The following is a 17,358-nucleotide window of genomic DNA, read 5'->3' on the forward strand; positions in this document are numbered from 1 at the left end:
TAGCAGAGCCGATATCCTTCAAATTCATCAATGCAATAAGCATCATTCCTAAACTAATACCACTATAATTAAGAAAGAATGAATAGTACGCAAAGTCTGCAAGAATTCTGCAACCATGTCACCTATCTCTCTCTCTATATATAAAGAAGAAAGTATGTTTGTTTGTCCTCTAACCAACTCGGTCACTACTATAGCTTATCGTCGCCAAACTTTTCTACAATTCTTTTCTGGGTTCTGGAAAAGGTCGACGTTCACATTTTTCCAGAAAAAGTAACTAAAATCAGAGATATTAATTAAAAACTCGGAGAAACGATCATTTTCGTCCTCATTTTTTCCGAGTGGCAACAGACTCGCAATGTGGAGACGAAAATCTGCTTTATTTCGAAAGTTGTTGCCACTGCCCGCTTTCAAATCCTAGAAATTGTTAGAAAAAAAATTCTCCAAGTTTCACGATGAAATAAAAATAGCATTGTCAAACATTAAATATATTATTCCCGATTCCGAAAATTCGTTGGAAGCCATTTTGGTTATTCCCATCATCGTACGACTTTAATGAGCCGAAATATTAATTAAAAACTCTGAAAGCGCTGATTTTTCGCACTCATTTTTCCGAGTGGCAACAGTCTCCCGCGTTGGAGATAATAATGCTTTATTTCGAAAAGTTTTGCCACTGCTCGCTTTCAAATCGTAGATTTTTGTTAATCAAAAATTTGTTAAGTTTTACAAAATCTATACATATAAAGAAGAATGCCTGTTCGTGTGTCTGTTCAATTTATTGATTTCTAATGAATTATGAGCCATTTTTTTGTCAAATTCAATCAACTAAAATGAGATACATTCCGCAAGAGAAGAAGAGGAAGAATGACCTCGCTTGTTTGCATTAGCTGTACATAAGTCACGTGATCTCTGAGGTCATCTGCACATTATTTGTTTACAAAAGGTATACATATGTCACGTGATCAATGAGGTCATCGGAATGTATCCATGGACCTTATAAGAGATAGACTAACCCAGTGGGCGGGGCGCGCGTCACCGACATGTCCTCAAGAAAGAGTAGGGACGATCTGGTTTACTTTAACACTGAAACCTATGGCGTTTGTATCACATAACTCTTTTTAATTATGAAATGTGATACGTTGTATAGTGATGAGATTATGAAAGCCACAGTTTTTCCCAAATAGGATTTAATATGTCTCATTAAAGCACTTTTTACTGCATTTCGCGCATTTTTTTCAGGCGTAATTCTTGTAAAAGCATCTTTACTTTGGTAAAACTCTAAGCACACAATTTATGAACATAATTTTGCGTAAAAATAAAGTAAAATTAAATAAGATTGACAGTACGTGATGCTTTGAAATAAATAAGGTAAAATTAAACAAGATCTGCTATTTTTTTTTAAATTTAATGAACATTTTCAGACAGTAATTTTCCAAACTATAATAACCTTACAAAAAGATCATATTTATTTGATTATATGATCATTAAATTATTAACATTAAAGTGGATTAGTTATTTTGATAATTCAAAAATTTCGGAGCATAAAATGTTCTGAGTGTAATGAAGGGAAAGAAAAAAGATAAAATAAAATCTAGAAATACTCAGATTTTATATTACCCCCAAAAGGAACATTTTTTTAAAGTTTTGTGTACATGTGTTTGTTTAATATAGGTAACCCTATATTTAATGAATATCATGTTCTTCGCTAGTAAACCACATACATTTGAAAATAGCATATCTTTAAAATTTCCGCACTGGAGATAAAACTGTTATTTTCCGTACAGTGCTCGCTCTGAACGCTTTGGGTTTGTTACTAAAAAATTCGTTAAAGTTTTACAAAATATTAAACAGATTAAAACAAATTCGAATTTCAGCCGTCCACATGCCCATATTCGGGGGGAGGATTACATTATTCAAAATTCGATGGCTCTAGATACTGTCGTTTTTGTCACAGTGCGAGAAACATACATGTATTCGTGCAGATTCTTCATTATTTAATTTCTTTACATACAGGGCGATAATATTTGGTAACAACAATTTGCAAGGAGACACGGACATTTATAGTAAAACAGCGCGAAATGCCGCTTCGAAGCTAACAGCCTTTCTAGGCTACCTCCGCTTTGTGCTAATAAATTAAATTAACAGTCAATAAAAAAAAAACTTATGCAGAACTAAAAACAGATTTAAAAAATTATCACTATAAAATACAAGCAAAATTAATTATTACGGTTATATACAATTTTAATGTTAGAATTAAATGTATAAAAATTAAGGAGTCAAAAGTGTTTATCACTATTATGTATTATGAAATATAATTGAAATAAAATTCCTTTGTAGAAATTGTGTTATACTACTCATCTATAATTTTAAAAAAGCAACACAATTTAGAATTTTAAATGAAACTCAAAAATTCGTTTTTAAATATTTTAGTATTTTTTCTTATTTACACCAATAAAAAACATAAAAATTGCATGTTTGAAATTTTCTATTAGTTCTGATTTAAAATATTATTTCCTAAAAGAAGTAGTTACAAATTTCCTTACAGCATAGGAAAAGTTTAAAAAATATCCAGCCTAGAAAGCATGCAATAGCTTTATAATTACATCGAACGTTCATTATGCTTGATAAATATGCTAAATTTTTAAAAATCAATCTCAGTTTCAAAAATAAAAATATGTAGAAATTCTAATTTGTGAAATGAGGCGCTACAAAGAGCTTTTTCTTGACAATTATACACGCTGCAATAGGCAACCACTGTTAAATTTCTGCAAGTCGTCCGTACTCCTGTGGATGTGATCATGGGGACAGCAGAGAAAGTCTCAGACGAGGGAGAAAACCCGTTTGAGTTAGTCTATTTCTTAGAATGTCCATGAATGTAGGTGAAATATTGTTTGGAACTTGAGCTTTTACGACCAATTGATTAGAAAGACGAAAATCATTCAAAACTGCGTGCCATTTTTGATGATATAATGAGAGAGAATTAGTTTATTTCGAAACGTGTTGCTGCTCGTCGCTTTTAAATCGTAGAGTTTGTTAATCATTAATTTGCAAATTTTGCAAAATCTATGCATATAAAGAAGAATGTCTGTTTGTGTGTGTGTTTGTTTGTTCGCGTTATTTATTTCTCATCAGTTATCATCAATTTCTTGGGCCACATTGGATATACTACAACTGAATGTAGGTGAAATATTGGATGGAACTCGATCTTTTACAACCATTTGATCAGAAAAACGAAAATCATTCAAAACTGCGTGCCATTGTTCCTGATATAATGAGAAAGAATTAGCTTATTTTTCTTTTCTATGGAAATTTTTTACGTGTGTTCCATAGCGCGTCAGACTGAAAAATGTGTGACTATGAATCGTATTTTTTGCATCGTTATTGGAGAAGGATTACAGCGATCGTTCTCTGTGTTGTTATATGCATTACTTTCAATCTAACTTGACTAACATCGTGCACTTCCGCTAGTACAGAATAACTTTCAATCAATATACCCCTTTTGCACTCCCTGAACCCGCAGAATATAACAAACACCATCTTATTGCAACATGAAAACAAATTGCTTGTCCTCCAGTTAGAACGCGAGATCGAATTGGGAAGTTCACAATTGTCTGTTTGTCCTATTGTTCCTATGGTAGACACTCACTATTAACCCCATTTCGTCCCCTTATCTTGAACGGGAGGTGCTCTGCAATTTGTAACAGAGAAATGAGTTGGAGACCTATTTCTCGGCTCCTCCAATGGAATTGTGCTCGAGGAGCAGTGACGTCATATGGGATTCTTCCACGCTTAACTCAGAATTCTAATCTTATTATAGGATTCGATTTGAGTGATGTCTGTATGAGAGTGACAGTAAAGCTATTAGGTTCAAGGAAAATTAGACAGTGCGGCAAATATTTGTTTGATGTCTTCTTGTGACATTACATGCAATTCGTAAATGTGTAAAACAGGCGTAGAATCATTATGAGTTTTTTTTTTTTTTTTTTTTTTTTAGTCCAAAGGGATTTCAGTCCCGAAGGACTATTGCTTTCGTTTTGGCATTTTGCGTCGGACTCATAAACGTCGGTTCACTTTTCAAACTGTTGCCACAAAATGTTAGAGTCCTGCATTATATTTGAAGAAATTAAATAATGAAAAATCTGAATAAATGATTGTCTATTTCTCGCATTGTGATAAAACAATGGTACATAGAGCCATCGAATTTTGAATGACGAAATCCTACTGCGAATATGGGCATCTGAAATCCCAAATTTGGAATTTGTTTTATTATAGATTTTATATTTTGTAAAACTTTAACGAATTTTTGATTTACAAACTCAATGCTTTAAAAGCGAGAAATGGCAACGTTATATAGAAAAAAAAATACTTTTATCTCCAGCTCGCGAGACTGTGTATATCGGAAATTCTAAAGATATGCTTAATTTAAAATGATTTTGCGATATTGCTGTTGAACTGAATTTTATGGTTTAAGTGCAAAGAACATGATATTTAATAAATAAAGGTAACACTCAAAACGTTAAAAAAAAACGCCCCTTTGGACGTAATTTAAAATCTGAAAAATTTCAGATTTTTTTTTTTTTTTTTTTTTAGTCCAAAGGGATTTCAGTCCCGAAGGACTATTGCTTTCGTTTTGGCATTTTGCGTCGGACTCATAAACGTCGGTTCACTTTTCAAACTGTTGCCACAAAATGTTAGAGTCCTGCATTATATTTGAAGAAATTAAATAATGAAAAATCTGAATAAATGATTGTCTATTTCTCGCATTGTGATAAAACAATGGTACATAGAGCCATCGAATTTTGAATGACGAAATCCTACTGCGAATATGGGCATCTGAAATCCCAAATTTGGAATTTGTTTTATTATAGATTTTATATTTTGTAAAACTTTAACGAATTTTTGATTTACAAACTCAATGCTTTAAAAGCGAGAAATGGCAACGTTATATAGAAAAAAAAAATACTTTTATCTCCAGCTCGCGAGACTGTGTATATCGGAAATTCTAAAGATATGCTTAATTTAAAATGATTTTGCGATATTGCTGTTGAACTGAATTTTATGGTTTAAGTGCAAAGAACATGATATTTAATAAATAAAGGTAACACTCAAAACGTTAAAAAAAAAAACGCCCCTTTGGACGTAATTTAAAATCTGAAAAATTTCAGATTTTTTTTTTTTTTTTTTTAGTCCAAAGGGATTTGAATTCCGAAGGACTATTAGTTTCGTTTTGGCATTTTGCGTCGGACTCATAAATGTCGGTTCACTTTTCAAACTGTTGCCACAAAATGTTAGAGTCCTGCATTATATTTGAAGAAATTAAATAATAAAAAATCTGCATAAATGTATGTATATTTCTCGTATTGTGATAAAACAACGGTACATAGAGTCATCGAATTTTGAATAACGTAATCCTCCAACGAATATGAGCATGTGGAAGACCCAATTTGAAATTTGAAATTTGTTTTATGATCGATTTCCTATTTTTTAAAACTTTGACGAATTTTTGATTAACAAACTCAAGGATTTCAAAGCGAGCAATGGCAACGTTGTGCAGAAAAAACAGTTTTATCTCCAGTCTCTGTATCGGAAATTCTAAAGATAGGCTCGTTTTAAAACTATTTTGCGATATTGCTGTTGCACTGGATCTTATGGTTTAAGTGCGAGGAACATGATATTTAATAAAGAAAGGTAACACACAAAATGTTAAAAAACGCCCCTTTGGACGTAATTTAAAACCTGAAACATTTCAGATTTTTTTTTTTTTTTTTTTTTTTTTTTTTTTTTTAGGCCTAAAGGAGCGTTAGACCCAAAGGGCTATAAGTCTCAAAACGGCATTTTGCGTCGTCTCACTTTCTGCGTTGATTCACTTTTCAAACTGTTGCCACCGAATATTATCGCCCTGTACTATATTTAAAGAAAATAAATAATGAAGAACCTGCATGAATGCATGAAAGTTTCTCGCATTGTGGAAAAACAACGGTACCTAGATCCCAACAATTTTGAACAACGTAGTCTTCCAACCGAACATGGGCACTTGGAAGCCCGAATTCTGAATTTCGAATTTCTTTTATTATCTATTTCAAGTTTTGTAAAACTCTAACGAATTTTTCATTAACAAACTCCAAGATTTCAAAGCGAGCAAAAGAAACACAGAACGAAAAGAAAAAAAAAAAAAATATTTTATCTCCAACGCGCAAGACTGACTAGTGGAAATCGTAAAGATATGCTGTTTTGGTAATATATGATATGCTGTTTTGGTAATATATGATATGCTGTTTTGTTTTTTAAATATTTTGTGATATTGCTGTTGAATTCAATTTTATGTGGTTTAAGTGCGAAGAACATGATCTTTAATAAATAAAGGTAACACACAAAACGTTAAAAAAAGCCCTTTTGAGCATAATATAAAAATATGGAAGTTTCAGATTTTGTTTGTTGCTTTCTTTTTACATCCTTGTACGAAGTAAAAAGGAAGTATTGTAATCGCGAAAAGTTCAGGCAGCATATTTCAACGAAAATATCCATTTTGACCGCTATCGAATGCAATTTAACGATGTTTCTGCCTGATATCTATACGTACGGACAGAATAAAAGACTGGTTTCCTCCAAAAAACTAAAAAACTGTTTAAAATGAATTCTTAAGAGAATTTTTCCTGGCGTCTGTACGAACGTGCATACGTACGTATCTCGCATAACTCAAAAACGAGCAGCTTCAGAACGTTGGAATTTTAGATATAAGACTACTATAACATGTAGATGTGCACCTCGTATTTTGGTTTCAATCCGCCGCGCCAAACGTATATAAATATATTTATAAATATATCAACTCTGTTACCCGGCTCAGTGATCTCCGTTTCTTTACTCTTATATGTTTATAAATTGTACATTTTTTGCTTTAAAAATGATTGAATTATGTTGTTTTTATCTTCCGGTTAAGGGTTTTATGCCTTTAGTAAATCTGTATGCAATGTTTGTAGAATTATCAACAATTTTAAAATTGTTTAAGTGCCGCTAAACCTAATTTGATGGCGGCCATTGCTCTTGTTTACATTTGAAACAGCTGAGTAGCAGATTTGTTGCCAATATAGAGAAACTTAGTTTCGCAACAACAAACATAACGCATTCATTTAGTATTGCCAATTAAATCATGCTTAATTCTTTCTGGAATTTTTTCGAGGAAATAAGTATTTCAGATTTACTTCGTAATTTTTAATATAGATATTTTGAGCTTTTATGCATTTTTGCCTTCTCGCGAAGTGAGAACTGAACTAATTAAATGAGAAATACTCAATCGTCTGTGAAAAACTGTTTCTTTTTTGTTTTATTTGCTTAATTTCTTTTATACATCGTTCTAGCTTTATTATAGTATTTGAATAGAACATGTGGCAACGATTGGATAATTCTTTAAATGATATCAATTTTGTGCATTCTGAGTTATAATATGAATGAAATATAATACTGTTAAGTAAACCTATCGCCAGAGTGTCGCTATTTTAAACAAATAGAGGGAATTTTAAAGAATGCATTTATTCAATTGTGGTTTATGCGCTGTCGGCGAAGTAGGTTTAATTCAATCTAAGTTTAAATGAAATGCAAGGAAAAATGTGTATAATTTAATATTCCGTACAAGGAAGTCATGTGGTGAGGAGAAGTCATGTTAGGTCTCACATTATGTGTTCATCATGTTTTCACGTCTCGTATCATACATAATTCCATCCTGACATAGAACAAGCAGAAAACATTCTTTCGGTTTACATCAAAACAAAAAGAAAAGTGATTTTTTTACGGAACATTCAAAACAGGCAGGAAAGAAATCACCTGAAAACTTTTCGTAAAGGGAAAACTCGGACGTAGAAAAGAAGGTGCGCCCATCGGAGCGTTCGAGAAAACAAACACGCGACGCTGCCAGTGGCGAACGGTGTCAACAGCATCCGCATCAGCTGGAACAAGAGATGTCGCTGTAACGGGGGCGGATGTGCCCGCATAACCGCGTAATCTGAGTTGACGTCTGTATTCCGCGATTTATACCTCCTGGAAGCCTGCCCACGGGGGTGGCCGAAAATAATCCCTCTTGTCGTCGACACGTTTCGCCTGCTGTCACGTGTTTCGTCGTGCTCAGTCAATGAGTTGGTGTTGGGGAACTGAGGATGTCTTTGTCATTCTGAGAAGCTGACAGCACTTTCTTCAGAAACTGATAGTTGTAATGTATTTGTTGGGGAGGTGATGTTTTTAAGCATATCGGATGGTGAGATGCAGATTTTTAGCGGTAAACAGAAAGTGCTATGTATAGGCGTTTTCTCGTTCTGCTAAATGCCATGTCTCACTACCGATTAACCGGAAAAATACGAACAACATACTTCAACCATTTCCACAGCAAAAAAATGCCCAATTTGTTAACATAATAAGAATTTAAAAAAACTGAGTTCGCTGACCCGAGCAACAGAGTGGGTACATATAGATATATATTTATATACTTTTGGTGCGGCGGATTTCATCCACAAAGGGAGGTACACAACTACATGCTATAACAGTCCTATATACAAAATTTCAACGTTCTGAGGCAACACGTTTTTGAGTCATGCCAGACTTAACGCACACTTAGTCGTACTTAAACCACTTTTAAATTATTGATAATTCTTCAACTATTGCATTCTTATTCTTCAAAACTATTGCAGATTTAAAACTTTAACCGGAACATAAGAACAACATAATTTAATTATTTTTAAAGCAAAAGCATGCACAATTTACCAACATCTAAGAATAAAATAACTGAGCTCACCGAACCGAATAACAGAGGGGTGTGTGTATATATATATATATATATATATATATACATATATTTATATAAGTTTGGTACGGCCGATTGCAACCAAAATATGAGGTGCACATCTACATGTTATAGCAGTCCTATATACAAAATTTCAACGTTCTGAGGCTACTCGTTTATGAGTTATGAGAGATACATACATCCATACGTACATGCGTACGTACAGACGCTACGAAAAAATCTCTTCTAAATACATTTTAAATCAGATTTATAATTCGTTTGGGAAAAATTGTCCTTTATTCTGTCCTTACGTACAGAGGTTACGTAAAATCATCGTTAAATTGCTTTCGAGAGCGGTCAAAATGTGTATTTTCTTTGAAATACGATACCCGGAATTTTTCGTGCTTACAATACTTCCTTCGTACAAGGAAGTAAAAAAGATAATAATAATAATTTATTATTATTACTGTATTCATGAACTTATTATGACTGAAACTTTAAATTCAGTAAATTAAGTTGTAGAATTATTAGGATTTTTTAAAACAGAAGACGTGAAAAATGAACAATGCCCTTGAGCCTGGACCTTTCGAATATTCTTCAAGTATGCTTCCTATTGCAACATGAAGGCATGCTGAAAGGTGGGAGAAAGTATCTTATATGCTTCCCCTTTCAAAAGGCGACTGGGGATTAGGGAACCCAGTCGCCAAATCCTGGTAGTGAAGTATCATCAGCCGTCACCTTTTAGTTCGGGGGCCACAGTAGAGTCATTAGGCTTTTAGAAGTCGGAAACACGAAGACTGACCAAAAGCCCCGCTGGGAATCGAACTTGGACCTCTCCAATACACGCCAGGTGTGCTATCACTACACCACGAAAGGATGCTAGAAGGAGGGAGAAAATACCTTATAACGCTTTGAATACAATGTGCTCTATTTGCCACGCCCATGAAGCCAGCCCGTTTGCGGGATTCGAAACTGGCACCGAACTACCAGTGTTCAGCGACTTTACCGCTCGGCCGCTGGTGGGCTCCAGTAGTTGTGAGTACAGGTCAGGTTAGTAAGATACAGGCGAGAGAGAGAATGCGACGAATCCAAGAGGACAAACTGAATTTGGAGTGACTCTTTTCAACTCGCATTCAACTCATATTTTTAAATAATTAGTTTTGGTCAGCACAACTAAAATTTTATTTCTGAATTATTGCATAAGTACCTTCGTTATAAGCATTATGCAAAACTTGTATGGTTAGGGATTAATTTTCAAATCACGCATTTAAAGAGATTTATTTTACATAGTCACTGTTTTAAGACATAAAGAGGAAATAGCCAAATTAAACTGAAAAGTCAAAGGATGATCTGTTCAAATGGCTACGAACATCCAATCCAAAATGAACAGACGCTTCATCATGTTCAAACCCCATGTTCAGGAGCTTTCCGTTCGTATAGCTTTCCATGCTCTTCGTATGGTGCCTACCGCTCAAATGAGGCAATCCTTACTTTCCAATAGCACTCTCCTGTCCAACACCCCCAGGCGCCGTACAGTGCCGTTTCTGGACAGGGTTCCTATGCAATTCTTAACCCTTACGATGTGCCTACCTCCGCCAGAAGTTTCTCGCAATACTTACGGGACACCCTGTATAAAAATCTAATATATATCCTAAGTCGCGCGTACGAGACGTGGAAACGGCAAGTTAAATTTCGACAGCTGGTCCAGCACAGCAGAACAGGAGATATGGAACTATCATTTTTTTTTTTTTTTTTGAGGGGCGTGTGCAGGCGTACATATATCATTTTATTTCTATAATTTATCAAGCAAAGCAGTAAGTAATAACAATTTTAAAAAAAACCAATTTTGGTCTAAAAAACATCTTGCGCAATATGCTGCAAAATAAGTAAAATATAAACACTGGCTAAATGCCCACAAGCACTTCGCTCCCCCCTACATACGTCATCCAAATGAAAGACACAAGAAGTATAGCAGCCTTTTTTCAACAAGTTTTAAGAGGGACAGCTTTGCATCGCCCAAGGTCAGTTTTTGTTTCTTTTGTTACAACTTTTTCTTGGTCTTAGCAAGACCCACTTAGTTTGTTCTCTTCTTAATTTTTGTTTTATTTTATATTAATTACAGGTTTTCATTACAGTTTTCTAAAATCTATTATTTAAAAATTAAATTGTTAATCTTTAAGCTTGCAGGCCCAGCCCGTATGTTTTTGTATTTTTAGGACTAATAGCTCATCGCTATTTATTTTCGTTTTTGATTTTAATTTTAATTTTAGTCTAGATTTAGGAAGTTTAGGTTTTGATTAACATATTTTAACACCTTAATGTGTCATTCTGTGCGGACGCGTCGGGAAATTGGAACAGAGAATTGAGACTATTAAAATTTCCAAGACACTTTGTCTAAATTTTAAAAAAATTTTTAGCGAAAAAGTTTCAATTGTCTATTTCGGCGAAACGCGTAATGGAGTTAGCTTGATTCGACGTTCAAATAAATGAAATTTCCCTTGAAAAGCCTGTTTGGAAGTCGAATTGGGCTAATTTACCATTTTCCGCTTACTTTTTAACTTTTTCTGTTTTTTAATTTTTTAAAATTTTTTTAATGTTTTACATGTCTAATGATTTGATTTTCATGTGTATTAATTTTTTTGAAAACGTGTTGAACCTTTTGGAGCAGCAGCTCTTGGTAACTTTTAGGCGAGCTTACTACAATTTATATTTTATTTCTATAGTGACAACTTTTACTCCATTGCAAATGGAAGGAAATTCAATAGGCAGAAGCCAGCTGTAATTTTAAATAGGCTCTAACACACTTAATTCCTTATATGGAAAAAGACTGAACGTAAAACTGGAATGTGCTATATGCCGACGATCCCTCTCACAATCAGTAGACTGCAATTTCAGACAAGAGAGGGGGAGTTTTGACACCTCCCGGACCAGGCTACTTCGTATTTATCAACAGGGATGATGATGTATATCCTCCTCGAGGACTGCGAAGCGAGTGCGAAAGATATCATCATATTTCCCGACAAAGACATAGATATCAAAGTGTCCGAAATGCATTATTAGCCAAGCAATCACAAAGAGCGTAATTAAAGGAGCTTCTGGGGTGAATTCGAAATGATGAAGGGCCTTTAGAAATGTTAATGATGTGACAGAACCTAACAGGGAAACTCCTATAAGGCGAGTTCGCAATGATTGAAAAGTACCGAATATAAAGTTACACACTAGAAATTAAATTCGACCTTTATCTTCTAATAATAACTGAGGGGGGTGTTATAAAAGTGACGTGGAAATTTTATACCTTAATTTTCAAATACAGCTAAAATTAATTATTAAAGAAGTCAATTTATTTTTTGATTCCATTTTAAAATTTCCATTTTTAGTCCAAAGGGGTCTTGTCCCTGAGGAACTATTGTTTTCGTTTTGCGATTTTGCATCCAGGCACTTTGAATGTCCATTTCACTTTTCAAACTGCTGCCACCGAATATTATAGCCCTGTATTATACTCGAAGAAATTAAATAATGAAGAATCTGCATAAATGTATGTATGTTTCTCGCACTGGGATCTCGCAGTAGGATCTGTATATTTCTACTGCGAATATGGGCACCTGAAAGCCCAAATTTGGAATTTGTTTTATTATCGATTTCATATTTTGTAAAACTTTAACGAATTTTTGATTCACAAACTCCAGGATTTCAAAACGAGCAATGGCAACGTTCTACAGATGAAACATTTTTATCTCCAGCGCGTGAGACTGTGTGACGGAAATTCTAAAGATATGCACAATTTAAAATTATTTTGCGATATTGCTGTTGAACTGAATTTTATGGTTTAGGTGCGAAGAACATGATATTTAATAAATAAAGGCAAAGCACAAAATGTTAAAAAAACGCCCCTTTGGACGTAATTTAAAATTAAAAATCTTTCAGATTTTTTTTTTTTTTTTTTTTTTTTTTTTTAGTCCAAAGGGATTTGAATCCCGAAGGAATATTAGTTTCGTTTTGGCATTTTGCGTCGGACTCATAAATGTCGGTTCACTTTTCAAACTGTTGCCACAAAATGTTAGAGTCCTGCATTATATTTGAAGAAATTAAATAATGAAAAATCTGCATAAATGTATGTATATTTCTCGTATTGTGATAAAACAACGGTACATAGAGTCATCGAATTTTGAATGACGTAATCCTCCAACGAATATGAGCATGTGGAAGATCAAATTTGAAATTTGAAATTTGTTTTATGATCGATTTCCTATTTTTTAAAACTTTGACGAATTTTTGATTAACAAACTCAAGGATTTCAAAGCGAGCAATGGCAACGTTGTGCAGAAAAAACATTTTTATCTCCAGCGCGTGAATCTCTGTATCGGAAATTCTAAAGATATGCTCGTTTTAAAGCTATTTTGCGATATTGCTGTTGCACTGGATCTTATGGTTTAAGTGCGAGGAACATGATATTTAATAAAGAAAGGTAACACACAAAATGTTAAAACACGCCCCTTTGGACGTAATTTAAAATCTGAAACATTTCAATTTTTTTTTTTTTTTTGTTCTTATAGTTTTCATTAAATTGCCATTTAATGTAGCATTGTTCTCCCACACGTACGAAGAAATAACACCAGTCCTGTCAAAATTTAATCATGACTTCACGTTTTGACGTAGATGGCCTTTAGCGACGAAGATCTTCTTTCGATATTGTTGCGTGCGTACGGGTTCGTTACGAAATAAATGCACAAGTCCGATGAAAATGAACAAAATTTATTATTATCACAACAAAAATGCTTAAATTTCGTTAGATATTCGTGTAGTATTACAATATCTCACAGTAGTTATCTTTTAACTACTCAAACGTTCAAGAGAACGTAATTCAAAACAGCTAAACAAAGGTAATCTGCGAATTCGGTACAGTCAACAAGAGCAGTCTCTAAACAGACTCTTAAAACAACAACAAACTAACTGATTGACTAACTGAATTGAGACGTTTTCCTCTTTTTTATAAGATTTTAAATCGCGCGTGACAGAACTTTCTGGAACTTTCTCGAAATCAAAAAGAGATATTTATTTATTTATTAAATATTAAATGCATGTGCTCTTGTATTTTTAATTTTCCGGCTTAGCTTTCCTTTAATATTCGTCACGTGCTACACTGCACGCGGAATAAAACAATTTAATTTATAATTCAACTAACATTAGCTTTTTAAATACCAAATCCGTAACGATATAAATCCAAATATGTGGGGTAGAGATATGGAAGTAAAGGGAAGATTTTGACCCGTATATATGAATAAATTCATAGACACATTTGACCCTGTAAATATGAATCATTTTATGGAGATATGAATATGCATATATGGAGATGCATATATGAATAATTTTCACGAATTCTGGTGAATGTGTTGGCTACATGGAAGCTTTCTTGGTTTTCAACAAGTGTAACTTAGATAAGATATACTTACTCTTTAAAAATATGTCCTATTAGCGGCCAAACGTTAAAGTCCTGGTAGTTCGTCCTGAGTTCAAATCCTGGCGAACGGATAGCTGCATGATTAATTTTCGTGTTTTTCCCCGTATGTAACGTTGATAAGAACCAGTTACCCTTAAAAAGTTCTTCACGAACGTAATCCTGCACAACGAGCGCAATCGATTACAAATCCACTCAAAATGTGATCGAAGGCATCCCTCATAAGTGTTTAACAACCCTCGAATTGCTTTGCCTTAATCAATTAGCCTAATCTAATCTAACCTAAGGGAGGAGATGCCTTAAAATTTATACACACTTCTATATATTTGCCAACATTCATACCTTCGACGGAGTTCGAAACTTGGCTTAACAATAATCGCTAACGCTAACAATAATCGCCTGAATCGCTAACGGATCTTGACGACGTTCGCTTGATACAGTAGTTCTCAATTTTGGCAACAATATCTGGCTCCTGTTTATAGATAGATCCCCTCATATTCGAAAATTGATAACAATTAACAATCTGGGAGCCCTCTTGTTAGATATGCTAATATCGAGTGAGTAAACTAACGTATCTAAATACAAAAACTTCTAAGTATTCTAAGTAAATACAAAAACTTCTTCAAACTTCTAAGTAACAAACTTCTAAGTAAATACAAAAACTTCTTCTAGTATTTTGTATCTAAATACAAAATACTGAAATATTTGGATTTAGATATGCCCCGTTTTATTAGATATGCCAATCTTCAAAGATTCTTAATTAGCTTGTGCGGCAAATGGAGAGCTTTTTGTTTAACAGAGCTTTCGTTCCAGATACAAAGTTTTAATTAAGATTTAGGATTAAAAATAGTTTGTAAATAAAAAAGAAAAACTGAAAGCTTGCAGAGTTTATATTACGCTATAAGGTATTTATCCCGCCTTCTTAGCCTGCCTTCGTAGTGTAGTGGTGAACACGCTGGGCGTCTATCCCAGAGGTCCGTGGTTCGATTCCCGGCGAAGACATTGCTTATTTTTCACCTCTCCTGCTTCGAAATATCTTAATATCTCTACAACTCCAAAAAGGGCGTTTTTTTAATGTTTTATGTGTTACCTTTATTGATGAAATATCATGCTTTTCGCACTTAAACCACAAAAAAATTAATTCAATAGCAATATCACAAAATATTTCAAAACAGCAAATCTTTAGAATTTCCTATACACAGTCTCGCTCGCTTGAGATAAAAATGTTTTTTTCCTTACAGTGTTGTCATTGCTCGCTTTGAAATCGTTGAGTTTGTTAATCAGACATGCATTAAAGTTTTACAAAATTTGACAGAGATAATAAAATAAATTCGAAATTCCAAATTTCGAGCTTCCAAGTGCACACGTTCGGTTGGAGGACAACATTATTCAAATTTGGATGGCTCTAGGTACTGTTGTTTTACCACAGTGCGAGAAACATTCATGCAGATTCTTCATTACTTAGTTTCATTAAATATAATACATGAGGATGATATTTGGTGGCAACGGTTTGAAAAGTTAACCAACGCAGAAAGTAAAAAGACGCAAAATGCCGTTTTGTGACTAATAGCCTTTTGGGTCTACCGCTTCTTTGGACTAAAAAAAAAAAAAATCTGATGTGTACACCACATGACTTCCTTGTACGGAATATTAAATTATACGCATTTTTTCTTGCATTTCATTTAAACTTATTGGATTGAATTAAATCTACTTCGCCGACAGCGCATAAACCACGATAGAATAAATGCATTCTTTAAAATTCACTCTAGTATTTGTTTACCATAGCGACACTCTGGCGCTAGATTCACTTACCAGTATTAATAATTATATAACAGTTAACTTATATAATAATTATATAACGGAAACTAAGTTAACTGTTATATAATCGAATAATTATATAACAGTTAACTTATATATTTCGTTTATACTATAACTCATAATGCACAAAATTTATATTATTTAAAGAATAGAATTATCTAATCGTTGCCACATGTTCTATTCAAATACTATAATAAAGCTAGAATGATGTATAAAAGAAATTAAGCAAACAAAACAAAAAAGAAACAGTTTTTCACAGACGATTGAGTATTTCTCATTCAATTAGTTCAGTTCTCACTTCCCGAGAAGGCAAAAATACATAAAAACTCAAAATATCTATATTAAAAATTACTAAATAAATCTTAAACACTTATTTCCTCGAAAAAATTCAAGAAAGAATTAAGCATGATTTAATTGGCAATACTAAACCAATGCGTTATCTTTGTTGTTGCGAAGCTAAGTTTCTCTAGATTGGCAACAAATCCACTAGTCTCCTGTTTCAAATGTAAACATAAATGGCCGCCATTAAAATATGGCTTAGCGGCACTTAGACAACTTTAAAATTGTTGATAATTCTAAAAATATTGCATACAGATTTACTAGAGGCATAGAAACCTTAACCGGAAGATAAGAACAACGTAATTCAATCATTTTTTAAGCAAAAAAAGTACAATTTACACACATATAAGAGTAAAGAAACTGAGATCACTGAGCCGGGTTACAGAGTGGATATATATATAAATATATTTATATACGTTTGGTGCGGCCGATTGCAACCAAAATACGAGGTGCACATCTACATGTTATAGCAGTCCTATATACAAAATTTCAACGTCCTGAGGCTACTCGTTTTTGAGGTATGCGAGATACATACGTACATACGTTCGTACAGACGCCACGAAAAATTCTCTTCAGAATTAATTTTAAAGCAGTTTTATAATTTTTTTGAAGGAAACGAGTCTTTTATTCTGTCCTTACGTACAGATATCACGCAAAAACATCGTTGAATTGCATTCGATAACGGTCAAAATGGATATTTTCGTTGAAATATGCTGCCTGAAACTTTTCGCGATTACATTACTTCCTTTTCACTCCGTACAAGGAAGTAAAAAAAGAAAAGAAAGGAAAAGCTAACACGTCTGAAGCTTTTAATGATTTTCTTACTATTTGTTAACGCCAGTTTCACGCACGTATTGTTTTAGAATAGCGGTGTGCGTTCATCTTCCGTCAATTCATGTTTGTAGCATTTTTCCAAAAAGAAAGGCATTTTTGTTGGAAGAAACAGAAACACTGGTGTCAGGCGGTCTTTCTCTTCTTTTCT

The 17,358-nt window shown here is 33.6% G+C and overlaps 1 protein-coding gene and 1 non-coding gene across 2 annotated transcripts in view; one reads left to right on the forward strand and one right to left on the reverse strand.

Annotated features, from left to right (window-relative positions):
* LOC118184723 (uncharacterized) overlaps positions 1-17,358 on the reverse strand; it is a 585,346-nt gene that overhangs the window by 300,506 nt on the left and 267,482 nt on the right. The gene's annotated exons all lie outside the window — the stretch shown is intronic.
* Positions 15,149-15,221, forward strand: TRNAR-UCU (transfer RNA arginine (anticodon UCU)). Its single transcript has one exon. It is a non-coding gene; the product is annotated as a tRNA-Arg (tRNA).

The sequence above is a fragment of the Stegodyphus dumicola genome, chromosome 2 (assembly GCF_044657685.1).
Source record: "Stegodyphus dumicola isolate Sdum_Otavi_A_Nest chromosome 2, ASM4465768v1".
Classification (NCBI taxonomy): domain Eukaryota; kingdom Metazoa; phylum Arthropoda; class Arachnida; order Araneae; family Eresidae; genus Stegodyphus; species Stegodyphus dumicola.